This window comes from Anabrus simplex, chromosome 5, assembly GCF_040414725.1.
Source record: "Anabrus simplex isolate iqAnaSimp1 chromosome 5, ASM4041472v1, whole genome shotgun sequence".
Taxonomy (NCBI): Eukaryota; Metazoa; Arthropoda; class Insecta; order Orthoptera; family Tettigoniidae; genus Anabrus; species Anabrus simplex.
In genome coordinates, this window is record NC_090269.1 from 353,258,374 (window position 1) to 353,277,636 (window position 19,263).

Here is a 19,263-nt window from a genome sequence, read left to right on the forward strand (position 1 = left end):
ATTTTAGTTTGTTTTCTGGGGAATATTAAAAAAATAAAGTAACGATTAAGGGGACATATCCGAAGAAAATGGATTTTACTGCCACAAAGTTTGTGAGCATTGCTATTGTTGTAATTATTGAACTTTGATTGATTGAGCAGTGAATGTGCTGGGATAGCAAAATGGAAACTTTGGTCATCAACCGATGTAACTTAATTGTGTTTAGCCTTCAGCCTATAAACTTGGATGGTCAGGGGGTCATCAACCTCAGTGACTTAGATTAGGGCCATATGCCATTGTAGCATCATTTCTTTGCGGTCATCATCCACAATGACTTTAAAGTAACTTAGAAGATTAGATGTCGGTCCATGACATAGACGCAGGTCACATCGATTCAATTAAGGGTCCATGCCGTAGAACCACTGTGTGGCACACACCGATTGGACGGCCTTAATTATACCCAGAGTCCAGAGTTCGTGTTACGAGGGCTGGACCATAACGAATCACTATGATGGTACATGTGGTCTCACATGGAAGCCGAATTTAAGGATTTCCAGACTTTCCTTTCTTAAATGATTAATAATTGAGACAGTGGTTTCTAGTAAGAATGCCCGTCAGGCAGTTACGTTAAAGTCTCACACCAGTGTTCTGACGTTTATGTAAAATGATTGTGGTGTCCAGTGGACACAATTGACTTCCATGATACCGTTGACATAGAATGTTTCAGAATTTTCCTGAATAAATAGGAATCTTTTAAATAGACCCTTCATTCCAGTAGATAGATTAGAATTACTGAACCCTACCTTTACCTCAGCAAGTGACGAAGAACCTGATACGACCCAAGAGACAGATCTCATGAACTTTGCTGATAGGTAAGGAAGGTAGGTATCCCTCACTATGGACCAAAGGGTTCAATATAAAATATGATATTTTGGTATCAGTTTTCATTGCTGTAATTATTTTGGAATAATTTAGTGCAGATCTTTTGTGAGGAGTGTGCCGCGGTGTTGCGAGAGACGGCAAAAGCAAGCATTGTTTACAGCTGTGATGTGTTATACTCAACACAGTTATATATATATTTACAAGTTGCTTTACGTCGCACCGACACAGATAGCTCTTATGGCGACGATGGGATCGGAAAGGCCTAGGAGTGGGAACGAAGAGGCTGTGGCCTTAATTAAGGTACATTCCCAGCATTCGCTTGGTATAGAAATGGGGAGACCACGGCAGGACATAACGCTCACAGCTGCGCGCCCCTAACCGTACAGCCAACTTGCTCTATAACACAATTATAATAACAGCTGTTGGATGCAACCAAATGGTAATTCCTCTACGTAAAAGCAAACTATTTCGTCCTGATCTGATCTGAGCATTTCCCCGCAGAGTGACATTAGGCTAGATGTACAGGGTGTATCCGTGGTGATGTTACAAACTTTCAGGGAAGATGGAGGACGGTAAATAGATCAATGTTGTGAGATGGACAATAGGCAATGGTATGATAATAAATGGGGTTAAAAGTCAGGTTGTGAGTTTCACAAATAGGAAAAGTCCTCTCAGTTTTAATTACTGCGTTTGATGGCGTGAAAGTTCCTTTTGGGGATCACTGTAAGTACCATGTGAATATGCATGTTGTATGTTGGGTATTCGGCCCGAACGCTGGTTTGATCCTCTGCATCTCCGCCAACAGCTGTCATAAATACCCTAGGCGTCACTGAAGAGGCGTACTAGGAAAATGAGGAGTGAGGTAGTTTCCCGTTGCTTTTCTCACCGAGCCAGCCGTTGCTATTACATGTCAGTCTGCCAAGCCCACTGAAATGCATGCACCAACCGACCCTATGAGAGATATTTTCACACCATTCATAACATGGACTGGCTGCATAAGGAATGGTATTACTAGCATCACTTATACCTCAGTCACTTTCATATTGTCAAAGCCAAGGATGAGACTGAGACAGGTCAATGAAAGTAACAAATTTGATATAGCCCATACCAGAAGACATAGTGCACTGTAAACACTACATCTCGCCAGCAAAGGCATCACAAATAAAGGGTACAGGTCTCTGCACATGGTTATGAGGGTATTTAGGGGTTGTAGTAAGGATGTAAAGGAGAGGCATATAAGTCTCTGGTAAGACCCCAACTAGAGTATGGTTCCAGTGTATGGGATCCTCACCAGGAATACTTGATTCAAGAACTGGAAAAATATCCAAAGAAAAGCAGCTCGATTTGTTCTGGCTGATTTCCGACAAAAGAGTAGCGTTGTTGCAAAGTTTAGCCTGGGAAGACTTGGGAGAAAGGAGACGAGGTGCTCGACAAAGTGGTATGTTCCGAACTGACAGTGCGTGGAATGACATCAGTAGACGAATAAGTTTGAGTGGTGTCTTTAAAAGTAGGAAAGATCACAATATGAAGATAAAGCTGGCATTCAAGAAGACAAACTAGGGCAAATATTAGTTTTTAGGAAGGGTAGTTAGGGATTGGAATGACTTACCAAGGAAGATGCTCAATAAATTTCCAATTTCTTTGCAATCATTTTAGAAAAGGCTAGGAAAATAACAGATAGGGAATCTGCCACCTGGGCGACTGCCCTAAATGCAGATCAGTATTGATTGATTGATTGATTGATTGATTGATTGATTGATTGATTGATTGATTGATTGATTGATTGATTGATTGATTGATTGATTGATTGATTGATTGATTGGTTGATTGATTGATTGATTGATTGATTGATTGATTGATTGATTGATTGATTGATTGATTGATTGATTGATTGATTGATTGATTGATTGATTGATTGATTGATTGATTGATTGATTGATTGATTGATTGATTGATTGATTGAATTTGAGATAAGGAAACGTAGTCCAAAAACGTTCAAGTCTAAAGGTATTAATAATCCAAATTGTTTAACGTCAGTCCGTCAACGGATGTGGTTCGAACATCTCTCAGCACTGCTCGTTCACCTGATCTCACCGAACTTGATTTCTTCTTGTGAGACCATGTGAAAACCCGTCTGTGTGAGACATCTGTCGAGACTGAAGAGGATCTCTTGGCAAGAATTATCGATGCCTGCGACGCTGTTCCAACGACACCGGGGATATTCGAACGGGTACGACAGAGCTTTGTGCGACGATGCCATGCCTGCATTGACGCAGAGAGACGCCATTTCGAACATTTGTTGTAAATGGAGCAGCTTGTGAAACTTGCGCAGGTAAACGGACGTAAATGAGTAGAATTTTACTTAACTTTTGATTCGATCGTTTCCTGAATATGGTTCCTCATCTCAAATTGATCCATTTGCCGTCCTCCGTCATCCCTGAAAGTTTGTAACAACATCGCGGATACAACCTGTATATTCATTTAAGTGGTGTAGTGGTTAGTGTGGTTAGGTGCCACCCCCGACTCTGCCACGAAATTAAAAAATGGTACGAGGACTGGAACGGGGCCCATTCAGCCTCGGGAAGTCAACTGAGTAGAGGGGGTTCGATCAGGCGCGGTTCTGCCTTTAGGTCACATGGTCACGTGCCCCTCCACCGATTAAAACTATTATAAAAATCAGAACAACATTATGCACGATTACTGTCACGACCACCTTTAGTGAGTTCAAGAGGCTATGATTCACCATGGTTGTTCTTGTTCTAGCAGCCCTGGACTAAACTAGGCAACATAGTAAAGGTCTAATCCTGGATGGGACCGACTCTTTCTTATACCTGAACATTATCCCCTCATTCTGCAAGCTGTGAGGGGTGAAGGCAAGGGGGTGACACTTCATAGGGAGCGTCCGAAGCAGTTCCGAGATGGGCCCCTCAATCTCCGCCAACCAGTGAAAACTGAAATTCTCTTTTAGAGGGTTAATTTAGAAGGCAGTGGTTGGCATTACACATTCAGTTGCGCGGTACAGCAAATTCAAAACACAACACTGTTATCGTTGCGCGCGAAGGGAGCTTGGTCGTACGGTAAGTAATAGTGCTTGTTAGACGAAAATTTGTTGAGATTCCTTCGCACTGAACGAGATTTTTGATCCCGTTTTTTTGAGAGTATGGAGTGAAATTATAAATATACGCGTTCGTAGTGTGAAGAAATAGCATTATGATCATGAACGTATTTCACATTGAACTATCTAGCTGTTGAGAGTAAACGTGTGTGTGATTGTGCTTCTTACCTGCTGTTTGGAATAAAATTCAAAATAGAAACTGTGTGCATTATACTGTGTTTTACTTCTTCCATTCCTTCTCCTGTTTTCCATTCCCATACATAAAAGTCGTGGGAAGGGTTCAACGAACGAACGAACGAGCGAAAGAATGAGGTTATGTTAGGTCGTGATTTAGGCAAATTTTGGGGTTTTATATGAATTGCATTAACATTTTCGGTTATCAATGTTGCATTTATTACTTAATAAATGTAAATGTACATTAAAATGCAAACGGTGAAACGATACAAGCTAGCGTTACAACAGTATTGCCAACATACAAATACGGTAACTGCAATTTGCTTTTCAAGTAAAAGACACGAGAGAAGCTTTAGATACAACTTTCCTACCGAAATGCAATCATTATCTCCATCACAATAAAACTTTTTACAAAGTAACAACTGTTATTATCAAGTTTATTACGAGGTATTATCGTGGTATTTGTTTCCTTATGTTGGCGGAGATACAGGGGCCACTATAGCTTCCATGACCATGTTTTCTCAGTGAACTATATTATACAGGAGTGACGGATCTATTTCTCTTACATGATCCTTGGGTGAAGGGGGTTATGGCAAATTCCATTGACCCGGTCACAGTATTTCTACGACGTGACACTTCAGCGCTAGTTCGTATTTTGAACTTACTTCTTCTACAGCCTACTAGATAGCACCCAGCTGCTTTCTTGTCGGCATATGTATTATTAACGCACGCAAAAGTAGTGTTTGTAGCAAACCTGTGCTTACCTTGTACGTCTGTTAGATTAATCGTGTCCATCGGTGTCGATGTTCATTGTAAGTCTGAAAAGTGTGTGAAGATTATTGTGATGTATCTGAGTGTATTCCTGTGCGAGCATAAGTGTTTTTAAAATGAATTAAGTGAGCTACTTACAAACAGATTCGCTTAATTACGAAAACAGATTTTTAGCTAAAGAAATGGGCCGACCAAGACCAGAGCTTAGCATAAATCAAGTGTTCGAAGATAAAAATAGAACCTACAATCACAGTTTTATATGCAAGAAATAAAAAGGTAAGATTAATTTAATTGATTTGATTCCTAATGTTCCTAATATGTTGAACGTGCCCCACCTATTTTTATCATCACGAGCCGCCACTGGGTTCGATTCCCACCTCAACCGTCCTCGAAGTGGTTTTCCGTGGTTTCCCACTTCTCCTCCAGGCAAATGTAGGACTGTACATAATTTAAGGCCACTGCCACATCCTTCCCTCTTCTTTGTCTATCTCTTCCAATCTACCCATGCCCCCACAAGGCCCCTGTTCAGCATAGCAGCTGAGGTCGCCATGGCAAGGAACTGGTCCTCCTTCTCAGTTTAATCCCCCAACCCAAAGTCTGACGCACCAGGACACTGCCCTTGAGGCGTTGGAGGTAGGGTCCCTCTCTGAGTCCGATGGAAAACTAACCCTGGAGGGTAAACGGATTAAGAAAGAATAAAGATTTGTTTGTTTCTTTGTTTTTCTTTTTTCGAGGAGTCTTGGGCCCCTTGAAGGCCCGGGCTCGCCTACACTGCAGGTCCTAACTTTACAGATCAGCTCTCTTTATACAGATGCATGGCCCGTGCAGCTCTCAACGTACTGTTGCTAGGTAACATCGCGTCACACTTTTGTTGCATGACGCTATTTTGCTACACAAATTTTCGGATGACTTCCAGCTTTAAGACATTTTTATGTCAAAAGCAAATATTGGGACAAATAGGAAAGGGAATTAGCTCCTTACAGTCAGTAGGCTACAACTTCTACCCATCGTATTACATTGACATCCTACTGAGTATGAAGTGAGATGAACCTTCGTAGCGAGCTTTTACGCCCGTATGCCCTTCCTGAAGCCAACCTCATCACAAGTGTTCTTTTTCTTGTTCTTGAAGTTGATTTGGGCTCGTTATTTCACCCAGACACTATACTTTATTATATTCGTACTAGTTCTACACTCGCACACAATTCCGATAAAGTAAGACACCAATGCAGTTCGCAATTTTCTCTGATTGAGAGGTACTTGAAGACTGAGTAAAGTAGATCGTGCAGTGGACGCACAAAATGGATTCAAAGTACTTGAAATAGTTCATTAGAAGACGTAGCACCTAAACAAATGAGAGTGAGTAAATTATGTATACAATACTAGGAGATATAGGAAAATCACAGGGACACAAGGTATACTAATCTTCACGCTAGATCACAAGTGTTAATGAGATTAAATGAAAGGCGCGATATATGATAGTAGGGAGAGGGGGGAACCCGGTGCCGACCCATAGCCAACTCCTGTCGAATAGCGCCGAGGGGTCTGCTCCAACGGACGAATCACCATCAGCAGCGCAATGTACCCTCACTCCACATGTGCATTGTGCTCGCAATCTAGTGATTAGAAATTGTATACCACCACCTCTCCTACCCTGCCAGCTAACATTCTGATGGGGAAATTTTTTCGACCAACGGGACTCGAACCGGAAAACCACGGTGTCATACCTATAGACTTAACGTCTTAACGATCATGGCCACCAGGCGGGCAGATTGGGATATTATCGTGAATTAAATTTAGAAGAGAAGTAGGCTCCTTTTTAATCATACGGATTTAAATTAAAATTGATATGATTTTAAGGGAGTGGCTTAAATTAATGCCGGCCCTGTGGAGTAGCGGTTGTGACCCTGCCTCTTACCCGGCAGACCCCGGGTTCGATCCCGATGAGGTCAGAGATTTTCACCTGGATTCGAGAGTTGGTTCGAGGTTCACTCAGCCTACATGAGAAAATTAATTGAGGTGTTACTCACAGTGAGAGGTGGCGCCGGTCTAGAAAGTCAAGGATAACTGCTGAGAGGATTCCCGCGCTGACCACACATATCCTCGTAATCTGCAGGCCTTCGAGCTAAATTCAGCGCCATTGTTTTTTAATTTGTTATTAAGAATTTCACGTTTAAGGGTTAGGGATTGTTATTGGGAATTATATTTTAAAAATTGTTCTGTAGAATTACCAGTTGGGGACTGATGTCCAGTTCCTTGGAAGAATGGTGAGCGTAGTCGCCTTCGGTACAGAACGTCCCAGGTACCATTTCCGGCCAGACCGATGATTTTAAACTTGTCTCGTTAATTCGTCTAGCTCAGGGACCGGGTGTTTGTGCTCATCTTAATACACATCATATTTACATACAACTTCTTCTTATTTTCCTGCCGCTTTTCCCACACCTGTGGGGTCGCGGGTGCGGACTGCGTCGCACATGTGGATTTGGGTCTGTTTTACGACCGGATGCCCTTCCTGACGCCAATCCCATATGGAGGGATGTAATCACTATTGCGTGTTTCTGTGGTGGTTGGTAGTGTAGTGTGTTGTGTGAATATGAAGAGGAGAGTGTTGGGACGGACACAAACACCCAGTCCCCGAGCCAGAAGAATTAATCCCCGACCCGGCCGGGAATGGAACCCGGGACCTTCTGAACCGAAGGCCAGTACGCTGACCATTCAGCCAACGAGTCGGACATCATATTTACATGCAACACATCTTCTAAGTCCAGCTTGGCACAATCGACACAGACAGCTCAGTTAACTCACAGTCATTTCAAGTGGCAGCTCCACACAGTGAACTACTCAACACTGACAATTAAACAACGCTCACATAACAATAACAACAACAACATCTCAACAGTGTTAACCAGCACTACAGTACGCCTCACAACAACGACAATTTAACACTACTCCAATTCTACTCACACAAACTGTTCAACAAGCTGACTCCACGTCGGTACACATACAGTACTCCACGGCAGTACACACAGTATTCCACTCCGTATTCCAACAACTCTCCAACACGACGATACTCTGACGCTGACTCCGATGGGACACCACCACACTAACAACGACGACAATCGGCACTACTGCTGTCCAGCTGCCCTACACTCACTGACTTTTGGCGGCATGCCTGTTTTATATCCCTGGTGATGAAGTTGCAGACTTTTCGGGATGCGGCCGGAACGAGAATATTCTGGCTACGCCCTCCAGAAGATCCACCAGAAGCAAGTCGAAGAGAACAATAGAGGGGAGAGGTCGTCAATTAGCTCTCCGGATGAGACTTTGACTTAATTCCTGTTGTTCCTTGTGGAACATAGGGCATCAACAAAGCATCTCCATCTGATCCTGTTGCCAGCCAACCTCTTAGCCCAATTTTCGTTAGCCTTTTCAAGCCAAAGGTCGTCCGTCATCTTTGGATCAGTCCAGTTTCTCACCATTGATGTTTCTGTAATAAGGTAATTTAAGGTTGTGCGAGTTATTGGTCCACGGCACCCGAGCTTGGTGGTGGGGCTGCCACCTACGCCTCCAAGCCTGCTGTTTTCTGTTGGGGTAGTCTCCCTTAGCCTTTGGAGATCCCTCTTCACCACAAGGCAGTGGTTTTCCTCTTTATTTTACCCCCAAGATGAAGGGTTGCCTCCTCCGCCAACTTTGCCGCACCAAAGGTCTCCTTCTCCGCCTCAGTTGCCGTTAAGGACTTCACCAGAGCCCCGTTAGCCGTTACTTTTCAGGGTTCCTGTAAGGCTTTCACAGCTACCGTAGCGGTCCTGGGGCACATAAGGTCCCCGCTGTACTTCATCCTTACAGGCTATCTCCTACTTCGTACCGTTGCCCGTCCTCCACGACGTGGACGAGGGGTTGGACTCATGGGGGACTCTCCGCATGAGAGCTGTAAGCTTACTCACTAGTTCCTGGCAGGGCATACCGAAGGGGACTATTGACAGAGGGCTGGCACGTAACAATATTATGGCAACGAGGAAGGGGATTTGGTTACGGGTTCAGTATTCCAGTCGCAGCGTGAATTCGTGCGATAAGGTTCTCCGTTGATCACACAGGAGTGTCGTACTCCATACACTCGATAGAACTCCAAATAAAAATGTTTTGGACCATGGCTGCCAATCTCTGCATCACCGATGTAGACTCTTTTTTTTTTTTTTTTTTTGCTTTACATCGCACTGACACAGATATGTCTTATGGCGACTCTGGGATAGAAAAGGCCTAGGAATTGGAAGGAAGCGGCCATGGACTTAATTAAGGTACAGCCCCGGCATTTGCCTGGTGTGAAAATGTGAAACCACGGAAAACCATCTTCAGGGCTGCCGACAGTGGGGCTCGAATCCACTATCTCCCGATTACTGGATACTGGCCGCACTTAAGCGACTGCAGCTATCGAGCTCGGTAGACTCTATATTAAAGATGGAAGTCGACAATTCGAACACCTTTTGTAATTTAATAATAATGCTATTTGCTTTACGTCCCACTAAGTACTTTTACGGTCTTCGCAGGCGCCGAGGTGCCGAAATTTAGTCCCGCAGGAGTTCTTTTACGTGCCGGTAAATCTACCGACACGAGGCTGTCGTATTTGAGCACCTTCAAATACCACCGGACTGAGCCAGGATCGAACCTGCCAAGTTGGGGTTAGAAGGCCAGCGTCCTAACCGTTTGAGCCACTCAGCCCGGCCCTTTCTTTCTTAATCCGTTTACCCTCCAGGGCTGGATTTTCCCTCGGACTCAGTAAGGAATCCCACTTCTACCGCCTCAAGGGCAGTCTTCTGGAGCGTCAGACTTTGGGTCGGGGATACAACTGAGAAGGGGGATCAGTAACTCGCCCGAGTAGCCTCACCTGCTATTCTGAACACTGGGTTTGTGAGGGCATGGGAAGATTGGAAGGGATAGACAAGGAAGAGTGAAGGAAGCAGCCGTGGCCTTCAATTAGTTACCATCCCGGCATTCACCTGGAGAAGTGGGAAACCACGGAAAACCACTTCGAGGATGGCTGTGGTGGGAATCGAACTCCTCTCTACTCAGTTGACCTCCCGAGGCTGAGTGGACCACGTTCCAGTCCTCCTACCACTTTTTAAATTTCGTGGCAGAATCGGGAATCGAACCCGGGCCCCCGGGGTGGCAGTTAATCAGACTAACCACAACACCACGGAGGCGGATATTATTATCATTATTATTATTATTATTATTATTATTATTATTATTATTATTATTATTATTATTATTATTATTATTATTATTATTATTATCGTATCTTCTATGACGGCCGAATTTTATGCGATCAAGTGTACATTGGCCAACAAGAAATGCAATAGGCTAGTAATTCAGCATGTTGCACCTGGAAACTGATTTTGATTTTGTAATTAAAGAGCAAGTAAAAATCGACCTCCCATCCACCAATGAAATTTTAACCTATCATACATTGTTCAAACTCGCCAGTAAAATATATTGACTTCCAATTATGAATCAAAATATTTTGTTAAAACCCAAGGATTATATGGATACTACTATAAAAATAAATTACTAAAAATATTCTTGTATAACCTAGCACAAGTGTACTGTATAAGAATATGTACTAGAATGAAGTGGGTGTTATCTCAGATGCAATGAGTTCCAGTCCATGCATATGCATCTGTTTCTCTTTTTGTAGCAGACTCCTCATCTCAGGGTCATCTTTGTGAATGGGTTCCTGTCCAGTCCAGCCTGAGGCTGCTCGGAACACAGCGGGTAAGAAATTTCTCTGAGAAAATACAAACAAATTAACTTGAATCATAATCGAACACCTTTTGTAATTTAATGCACGATGTAGTTCTCTTTTCGGGTTTGGTGGAGAGTTCTCGATAAGATGTGGAATGCACACCATCATTATAGAAGGGGAAACGACAAGCTTGGATTTAAAAGTTCACTTTCTCTTCACTCTGTCTTATGAACTAATGCATGCAATAACCGGTACATAAAGTGGAATTTCAGAGTATTTCGGTGTCTCTGAAAACGTAAGTAGTAATTAGAGGAGATGTAAAACCAATAACACTATTTTTGTTTACTCCAGTTGCTTGCTTGTTTGTTTTGTTTAGTTCGAACCGGCTCTTGAGAAGAATTGGCGAACAAAGTAAAGAGGCAAGGGCCATGCAGAATGACCTAATCTTCCTCAATTGTGTTCTTGAAGAGGATGTCAGGGTGCTGCTTATAGTGAGGAAATTCTTGATAAGTTGAAGACCACATTAGCTACTGCTGTAGTGCAATTAGAAAGCATATTTAGGTTTGCAAAACAAATAGTCCTTCAGAATGGGAGTTAATAAGAGTTCTACCGGGCGAGTTGGCCGTGCGGTTAGGGGCGCGCGGCTGTGAGCTTGCATCCGGGAGATAGTGGGTTCGAATCCCACTATCGGCAGCCCTGAAGATGGTTTTCCGTGGTTTCCCATTTTCACTCTAGGCAAATGCTGGGGCTGTACTTTAATTAAGACCACGGTCGCTTCCTTCCAACTCCTAGGCCTTTCCCATCCCATCGTCGCCATAAGACCTATCTGTGTCGGGCGACGTAAAGCCACTAGCAAAAAAAATTGGCTGTAGTAGCACTTCTCCCAAATAGGATTAAGAATGTATTTTTATCCCCATTTCCTTAATAATGATAATTTTCCTAAGAGAGTATGATAAGGATTTCTTAGGTCAGAGTGTCATCCGAGATGAAGGTTCTGCGTTGTATGAAGCTGGACACTGGGCTCGTTCCCAGCTAATGAGCAACCTCTATCTTTTCAAAATGATAATACTTTTCAAGAAAGCCTGAAGAACTAATGTTGTTGTAAATTATATTCTGATCCTTCATTCGATCAACTTAATTATATATTGTGTTCCAATGTCCCTTGGTAGCCAAGGTTTAGTACATGAGAGAGTGGCCTCCTTGTTTGATCCTCAGCTCTTCTCCTATTTACTGTGTGCTGTTCACCTGTTGCGTAAGGATGTCACAATATTTTTGGTTAACTCTGTATGTAGTTAATGTGATTTTTTCACTTCATTCAGTTTTGCAACCATGTTTTGGTCTTTCAGATTGTAATCAATCAGTCAATCAATCAACCAATCAATCAGTATTATCAGGGCAGTATTATTGGATATTTATGTTTTCTTATATAGCCTACAGAATGTCCCTAAAAACACCGACAACGCTTAGTATGTTGTGCGGGAAAGCAACCTGATAAGTTTTCAAGAAGGAACCCATATCCAGAAACGCACGGCTTGGACGCTGTAGCGCATCGAAGTGTGAGATGGGTATGCGTTCCGCATGTAGTCAGTAAATCCAACATGAGTATCTCCTATGTCATTGCAGAGCCTACATTGGCGGTTATGAGCCTCATGCACATGACCCAATACGTGCGGATGTCTTTGAAGAATTTCAATCGCTCCGTGAACTCGAGCAATAAGGTCCTCCGCTCTTCATACTACCTACGTGGAACTGTCCGGCTTCTCTTAGTCGTCTCTCGAAGGTCGCGAACGTGGAATGATATGGGGTACGTCTGTTTGGAAAACGTTCCGCATACAATCGGCAGTTCTACCATTGCAATCCGCTTTGGCGTATGCAAACACCATGTCGGTCATTTCCGTAGTTGTGTACTAGTACATGTCGTACTGCTGTTACAAATGTTACTGCATTGGCAGACTACAGTACACAAGTAACGCAGTAGGATACACATCAAGGACGGTGTGGAGGGATGTAGCGCATGCGTAGTAATGTTATTAGGCTGAAGACGTCCATCCGCAGTACGCAGATAGTTAAACAGTTACGTAATTTCCGTATTAAGACACCAAATCGAAACAAATAGCCACAACCGTTCTCAGACTTCGACGCTCTGCAGAGACCAAACCGTGCATTTCTGGACAGGGGCTCCTTCTTGAAAACCGATCAGTCCCCCATTCCGCACAACATACTAAGCCTTGTCGGTGGTTTTGGGGGACACCCTGTATATAATAGGAATGAAGGTCTGGAATCACAGATAAGGACATTTGAGGATGATGTTATACCGTATAGAGCAGTAAATGAGTTGCAGGATTGTGAGCGATTGCAGGGAGACTTAAACAATGTAGTGAAATGGACAGCAGACAATGGTATAATTGTAAATGGGATGAAAAGTCAAGATGTAAGTTTGACCAAGAGGAAAAGTCCTCTCAGATTTAATTACTGTGTTGATGGTACTTCGTGGGGAAGAATGTAAGTACCTAGAAGTTGGTGTAATCATATTAACGAGGTAGTTAAGAAAGGTTACAGATCTCTTCATATGATTATGAGAGTATTTAGAGGTTGTAGAAAGTCTGTAAAGGAGAGGGCACATAAGTCTCTGGTAAGACCACAATTAAACTATGGCTTCAGTGTATGGGACCCTCACCAGGACTACTTGATACGAGAACTGGAAAAATTTCAAAGAAAAGCAGCATGTTTATTTCTGGGTGATTTCTGACAAAAAAAATCGTGTTACTACAATGTCGCAATCTTTGGGCTGAGAGGACTTGGAAGTAAGGAGACGAGATGCTCGACTATGTAGAATGTTTCGAGCTGTCAGTGGTGAGTTGGCGTGGAATGACATAAGTGGAAGGATAAGCTTGAGTGGAGCTTTCAAAAGCAGGAAAGATGAAGATAAAGTTGGAATTCAAGAGTACAGATTGGAGCAAATATTCAGTTATAGGTCAGGGAGTAAGGGATTGGAATTAATTATCAAGGGAAATGTTTGATAAATTTCCAAGTTCGTTGAAAATATTTAAGAAAAAACTAGGTAGGCCTAAACAATTATAAACAAATGATAGAGAAACTGCCACTTGGGCGACTGCCATAAATGCAGATGATTGATTGATTGATTGATTGATTGATTGATTGATTGATTGATTGATTGATTGATTGATTGATTGATTGATTGATTGATTGATTGATTGATTGATTGATTGATTGATTGATTGATTGATTGATTGATTGATTGATTGATTGATTGATTGATTGATTGATTGATTGATTGATTGAGGATGACAATGATGGCTATTATTATTATTAAGTTGGTTTTGGAAGTCAGCCGCCTTGTGTAGCAAAGTCAGCCTACCAGATGTTTCAGACTAGTAGTGACGAGCTAAAACTATGGATATTAGATAATTGACCTCTCTACGCGTTACATTGCCTTGGCCTCCAAGAAGTGCATGATACGATGTGTTATGTATCAATCAGCTGTTGGCGGATGAAGGGAATTCCCTCTCGTAAAGGTCACGCGATGTCATTGTACAGAACCACTATATATTATTCGTGGCGTAACACTTTAGGCAGCTTATCCCAAACAAAGTCTAAGCAACCTTTGAACATACAACAGTCTGAAGGAAACCAAACGAGCCTGCCTCCATTGCCATGCGTGCTAAAATAACCACTGTTTGAGGATAACGTTCAAACTCGGTGGTTAATCTTGATTGTGATTTGCTTTTCAGAGTACGGGAGCTAAATCTGATTTCAGTGTGTTGTATTTGATGAACCCACTAAACCCCGTCTTACCGGGCGAGTTGGCTGTGCGGTTAGGGGCGCGCAGCTGTGTACTTGCATCCCAGAGATAGATGGTTTTCCGTGGTTTTCCATTTTCACAACACGCAAATGCTGAGGCTGTACCTTAATTAAGGCCACGGCCGCTTCCTTCCCACTCCTAGGCTATTCAATCGTCGCCATAAGACCTATCTGTGTCGCTGCGACGTAAAGCAAATAGCAAATTAAAAAAGCCCCGTTTTTACTCCCCGGTGGGGAGAGAAATGTAAGTCCCCACCCACATTTCGTAATGTTTAATAATAATAATAATAATAATAATAATAATAATAATAATAATAATAATAATAATAATAATAATAATAATAATAATAATAATAATAATGGTTGTAGAAGAGATGTAGTATTTCCTCATTACGATAAGTTTGAGATGAAGTTATGACAATTAATTACTCGAATTTAGGAATTTAAGTTTCGACCATGTTCTCTCCTTCTTTCTTACGTACCGGTCGAGTTGGCTGTGCGGTCAGGGGCACGCAGTTGTGAGCTTGCATCCGGGAGATAGGGGGTTCGAATCCCACTGTCGGCAGCCCTGAAGATGGTTTTCCGTGGTTTCCCATTTTCACACCAGGCAAATGCTGGGGCTGTACCTTAATTAAGGCCACGACCGCTTCCTTCCAACTCCTAGGCCATTCCTATCCCCTCTTAGCCATAAGAACTATCTGTGTCGGTGCGACGTAAAGCCCCTAGCAATTAAAAAAAAAGGTTTTCTTTCCTCTGTCCAGACCGATTTTCTTTGCTTCTTCTCTATCTCCTTGAACCCCCCAAACTCCTTACTTAATTATTTTCCTGTGTCTAATATCTCGGGTTTTTTTTTTTTTTTTTGCAAGTTGCTTTACGTCGCACCGACACAGACAGGTCTTATGGCGACGATGGGACAGGAAGGAGCTAGGTGTGGGAAGGAAGCGGCCGTGGCCTTAATACTGGCCGAATACTGAATACTGGCCGCAATTAAGCGACTGCAGCTATCTAGCTCGGTAATATCTCATTTCTTGTGTTACCCAGCCCAGCCATATCGTGATTATCATGATTATTATTATTATTATTATTATTATTATTATTACCATCAACATCATCTTATCCTGTGCCATTCGCGAGCTCATTCTCAAACATCCAGCAGTAAGAATGTGAACATTACAGGAAATTACTTTCAGAAAAGGATTTCTTTACAGAACTGAAGGCTTGTCGAGGTATGTTGCTCACCATATCATTCATATCTCTGCTCTAACAGACGTGAAGATTGTGGAAAGCTTTAATAAACAAAACTCTGGTCAATAGGTGGTAAGAAATTTATTCAGCTGCCTTATATCTTAACAATGGCGAGGCGCCACATTCTCTATGCGGTCCGTCCTAAATGTTATAAGAGGTGGCAGCAAAAATATACTAATTTGAAGGGGGTATGCAAAGTAACTTCGTAGGGAAGAGCTTTTGCATGACTGTCCATCCACATTGGTGTTTGCAATACTACCGTTCACTAATTAATTCTCTCTTGATCGCACGCCAACATTTTTGTTCATTGGTTACCTGCTGGTGTCAATGGCGCACGCCAACATTTTTGTTCATTGGTTACCTGCTGGTGTCAATGGTGTCATTAAAACTTACAATTTCCACTTGAAAGCCTTGCAGGCGGTAATGCACCGGGTATGCCAGTGGTGCTTGAGTGGCAGAATTCTTGATAGGAGTGGTGGTGGTATTTACTGTTTTAAGAGGAAATACAACTATGCAACCATCCTCTATATAAAACTAATCAGAGAGAAAAAGGGAAGGGATTCGGCACTTCGAAAAATGAAGGCATCGGCCAAAGAAAGGCAAGGGCCACGAAGGGCGTAAAAATGAAACACTCCCTAGCCTTGGCAAACCTAACAGCATTGGGGTCGAAAAAGAACAAGAGTTGACCAAGGAAGATCGGATAGGATAGATGAAAGTGAGAAACCTGGCACAAGTAAGTGGAAGCAATGCCAGCACTCAGCTAAAGGGCCCGTGGTTGCCAACCCACGCTCCAAACTTCAGAGCCCTTGGGGCCCCTTTAAGTCGCCTCTTACGACAGGCAGGGAATACCGTGGGTGTTATTCGACCCCCCCCCACAGTGTCTTGATAAGACCGCGACAGGGTAGCTAGTGTCGAAAGGGGATATGGGAGTACCTAATGTATTTGAGGAAGTTTTTCGATAACTTCTCCGTTATGGAGGGTGTGGAAATAGCTGGCAGAGGACTAGCCTTTACACCTCAGGTTATTCCTGTACTCTTGTACTGGGCTATGTTCCTGAGTTAGAACTCTCTTGTCGGTCATTCGAACCCGTTATAGGCCAGTGGCTAAATATTTAGCCACCTGAATTTTCCCTGAATGGTCAAATTTTATTTTTTTATTAGAAGAACATTATTTGTAGCGGAGGTAACTGTTAGTTGGATGTCATATTGTTTTTTCATAAAACCCTTTGAAACGAACTTCAGAACCTGGTGACTAAATATTTAGTCACTGTTCATTTCTAGTGACAATAGTTAAAAATCATTATACCTACATGACATTATGAATATCGGTATATAATATAGCAATCACTCCAGAAACTCTCAATATATAGCAACAAACTGAGAATATATACAAAATGTAATACTGCTAGGCATGCAAGACTCAGTGTCTAAATATTTAGCCACATTCGTCCCAAATGGCAGCACAGTGCAGGAAATATCACACAGAAGAGAAAGTGGCCAAATATTAAGCCACTGAGCGTCTGCAGACACTACCAGATTCAATAAGGCTCAATATAATGGCTTCTGTCAAGCATATTCAAGTTTTTTGAAGTGTCTAAATATTTAGCCACTGTTCACGTAGGCAAACTAAACATAAAATAATGTGAGCGTTAAAGGGTTAAACAGGTAGGTCACCATGGACTGTGAGGCGGGGCGGAGCCTCACGGCACCACAACACAAAACAAGAACACATAATAACACAGCACTGCTCAATCTATCTCACCCAGAACAAGGCAAACCTAGTCAATACTATTCTTCGAGTGGGGCTGAGTGGCTCAAACAGTAGACCGCTGGCCACAAGTAGGCGGGTTCGATCCCGGTTCAGTCAGGTGGTATTGAAGGGGCTCAAATGAACCAACCTCATGCCGGTACATTTAATGGCATACTGTTTGAATTTAGAAATTAGCATTAGGAAAAAAATAATGTATGTAGGCCTACTTATGACACAAAATTACTAACAATATGTATTAACATAAAAAATCTGTTCCCTAAGTATAACACAAAAAGCACGCAAGCTTGTGACGTGCAGATTCAGCGTAATTTTACGTAGATTTCTTTTGTTTGTTTGTTTGGGGCGTCGACCCATGTGGATCTTTTGCCCCACTGGCAACATATTGTATGAACCTGCATGTAATTGGAATGGCGGTAGTGTGGTATGTTGTGTGTGAGGAAAGGAAGAAGTCACCAACACCCAGTCCCCAGGCCAGGGATATTAATCATTACAATTTTAAAACCCTGACCCGGCCGAGAATCGAACCCGGGACCACTGGGTGATAAGTGGACGCGTTGCCCCCTACACCGCGGGGCCGAACTACGTAAAACTTACTGTACCTCTGTAACATTTAGGATTTTATCTTTCTTCCTTTCTTAATGCGTTTACCCTCCAAGGTAGTTTTTTCCCTCGGACTCAGAAGGGATCCCACCTCTACTGCCGCAAGGACAGTGTCCTGGAGCGTAAGACTTTGGATAGGTGGGATACAACTGGGAAGGAGGACTAGTACACCGCCCAAGCGGCCTCACCTGCTTTGCTGAGCAGGAGCTTTGTTGGGGCATGGGAAGATCGGAAGGGATAGACAAGGAAGAGGGAATGAAGCGGCCGCGGTCTTAAATTAGGTAGGTCTACCATCCCAGCATTTGGCTAGATAAGTGGAAAACGACGGAACACTATTTCGAGGCTGGTTCCCTCTACTCAGTTGACCTTACGAGGCTGAGTGGATCCCGTTCCAGCCCTAGTACCACTTTACGAATTTCGTGGCAGATCCGGGAATCGAACCCAGGCCTCTGGGGCTGGTAGGTAATTACACTAACCGTTACACCACAGAGGCGGACTTAGTCTAGTGGTGGCCTACTTTAATCCCGAACAAACTGCTACGGTCATAATATACTGCCTTGGAGAAGCTTTGAATACTTTTCAAGGAACAAGAAAGGTTGTTCAAGCCGGTGACCTAAATTGTAGAAGGGATATAGAAAATTCAAAGAGTAACGAAGTAATCAATTACCTAAGAATGGGAGGCTTAGAAGTCCGTAATCGAAGCCAAGACTGGACGTACAAGAGTCACAACGGGGCTAGTACAATGGACCTCACACGCACCAGAGGAATGCCTTGAAAAAGGAGTGCCAATGCAATACAATACTTTCAGAAGGAGTTAATATCCGCAAACATATCCCTATCAGCTTAGAGGTAGATGGTGAAGCTAACGACGATATTTCAGAAAAATAACTAACAATAAAAACAAAAAAATAAATAGGGATAAAGTGAGAGAAAAGGTGGAAGATATGCCAAAGATAGTGGAACGCATCAAGGAAGGAGATATGGACGACGCTGCAACATGGATCCAATACTGCATCAATAGTGCAGCAGCCCCATGTGTACAAGGGAGAAAAGCAAAACCATAGTTTGATGAATCATGCTATATTGAGAAGAAGAATCCCATGAAAAATATTCACATCATGAGCAAAAAAGAAAGACAACAAAACGTTGGAAGATCACCGGCACCAAA

General features: G+C 42.8%; 1 long non-coding RNA gene across 1 annotated transcript in view; it reads left to right on the forward strand.

Moving 5' to 3' along the window:
- Nucleotides 1–4,916: 4,916 nt before the first annotated feature.
- LOC137500925 (uncharacterized) overlaps nucleotides 4,917–19,263 on the forward strand; it is a 33,752-nt gene continuing 19,405 nt past the window's right edge. The window contains exons 1-2 of the long non-coding RNA XR_011018283.1: nucleotides 4,917–5,197; nucleotides 10,611–10,687. This is a non-coding gene — a long non-coding RNA (uncharacterized lncRNA). The remainder of the gene's footprint in view (nucleotides 5,198–10,610; nucleotides 10,688–19,263) is intronic.